The 2,248-nt window shown below is 34.6% G+C and overlaps 1 non-coding gene across 1 annotated transcript; it reads right to left on the minus strand.

Annotated features, from left to right (window-relative positions):
• Positions 1-911: 911 nt before the first annotated feature.
• Positions 912-1,015, minus strand: LOC121037997 (U6 spliceosomal RNA). Its single transcript, XR_005794102.1, has one exon. It is a non-coding gene; the product is annotated as a U6 spliceosomal RNA (small nuclear RNA).
• Between the last annotated feature and the right edge of the window lie 1,233 nt (positions 1,016-2,248).

Consider the following 2,248-nt stretch of genomic DNA (forward strand, 5'->3'; position numbering starts at 1 on the left):
TACAAATTTAATGTGCATTAAATTTACACTTCTTTGAATCAGGTGTGTAAAGAATACCTATTTTTATATCTCTTTAAGTACAAATGATGGGATCTAGTTTTTTATTGATTGTAGGATACTTACAAACTGTCCATTAAAGAAAGATAAACTTGGTGTTATTCCATTTGGAACTGAATTACTTTTGTCATGACTCTCTATTCAATCAAGGCTCTCTGATTTCTCTCCCTTCACCTTTGTATTTTATTTCTTCCTGGAGTGAGTGGGTGCACATATGTTCTTTAATTCAAGGAGGAATGGAGAGAGAAGCCTCATAACTATTCTCTGTCTACACTGACTCCCAAGTGGGATCAGTATACTTCAATTTCAGAGCTGTATATGTCAATCATTATTGATACCTTGGATGTGCTATGGATTTGCTATACATTATTGATACCTTGGACCTCCTCAGGTAGCCTGCTGTACATACTCTACCTCTACCTTGTCCCTCTCCCAGAGTACTTAGGGGGCTCTATGTATCTAACCCACACTTTTATCCCTCAGAGGAGATGGAAAGATTTAGAGAAGCCTCGTTGCTGCACTGGAGTGTGCTGGAGGCTGCCTTTGGGTGTGAGACCTGCCTGAGCAATTCTATCCCCATTGTTACTCTTCCTCTCTGACAATGTGCTGAATGCAGCACTATTCTTGGTAGGGTGCAACTCTAGCTTCTGAAAGCTTTTTGTTGTTGCTGTTGTTGTTGTTGTTTTTTGCTTCCCTTTCAACTACAACCAGAGAGTGAGGCATTGGTTCCCTTCTCAAGAATCTACCTCACATAGATTCCTCAGATCATCCTCCCACCAGCTCTCAGACTAGGGAAGGGATTACTCCAAAATCAGTTTGCATACCTCTCCTGTCCTTTGTCTACATCATACCCTCTACGCACCTGATCCTTCATGAGTCTGCGTGTCATCCTGACACAGAGGCCATGCTAATGTCTGCACCTTTCCAATTTTAGTATGTGTGCTGGTGAAGCGAGCACTGGACCTAATCCTTCACGTTGTAGTATGTAACAGGTGTATCCAAGCTTTTGCAATTGCCTTAACTGCACCCTAACCCTATCTTTAAAGTTTTTACTTTTCATAATCTCAGCTTTTTTTGATATAAAACATACATTTTCAAATAAATACATAAGTTAAATGGTTGGATTATACAATGTTAAATGTTGCCTTATAATTATTTTCTCCACATTGGATTTGAAAAATAATCTATAAAGAAAATCCACTGACTTTTTTATTCTATGGGTATTCTTCCAAACTTTGAGATAATGCATGCCATGGACTTACTAGCATCAAGGACTGTTGGGAATAAAATGCCTAAAAAATTGTCTTTTAAATTTTTAAATTTGGTTGCAGTGCTTAAAGAAGTAACTCTGGATTGAAGAGCAGAGAATAGGCAACAGTAAATGCATTTACTTAATTATTTAGCACAACACATATTGATCTGAAGAGACCATTTAAGTACTGGTTTTAGAAACTAGAAATATAACAAAATACAACTAGTAATATAACTAGAAATATGAACAAACATTAAAACAAGTAAGAATCCTCCCCCACAAGTAGCTTTAACTTAATAAACCTGAATTAAAGAACGTTGACTCTTTATGTCACTGAGCAGTCATCACTGTTAACTTCTAAAGGTCTTATGTAACTTTGAAACATGTTTTTGACCATACTTAAAGGAGGCAGATCTGTTGCAAAGTCATTGTTGTATTAGTTTTTTCCGTGTAGAAATATGTATTTCAAATAGAAAACCAGGCCTTGGTCAGTTTTAACTCCCTGATAAGATTGTATAGATATGCCATGATACAATGTGTGAATATAATTTATACATAAATTTTTTTTATAATAGGGACTGCATATAGCCCAGTATATGAAAATCTATAACAGTATTACAGGAGAAGCTCAGACAATCTAGAACGAACTTTCAAGTTTTTCAGTCATGAATAAAATATAGTCATAAGAGAAATAAAAAGCTACCTATTGGATTATGTCACCATCATGCTATGAAAGTATGTATGTCTAAGAAAAAATTATGGAGAAAATATAAATTATATGATTTTTTACCTTGTATCATATAGAAATAGAAATGGTACATTAAATGATAAAATGTGTCTTATTTTAAAAGTTTTGAATCATAGCAAATATGAATAAAGATTAAATCATATCAGTAAAAATACTCTTATCTAAACAGCCTTGAGGTATATCTTTTAATT

Source organism: Herpailurus yagouaroundi, unplaced genomic scaffold (assembly GCF_014898765.1).
Source record: "Herpailurus yagouaroundi ecotype Mexico unplaced genomic scaffold, PumYag 164, whole genome shotgun sequence".
NCBI classification, from domain to species: domain Eukaryota; kingdom Metazoa; phylum Chordata; class Mammalia; order Carnivora; family Felidae; genus Herpailurus; species Herpailurus yagouaroundi.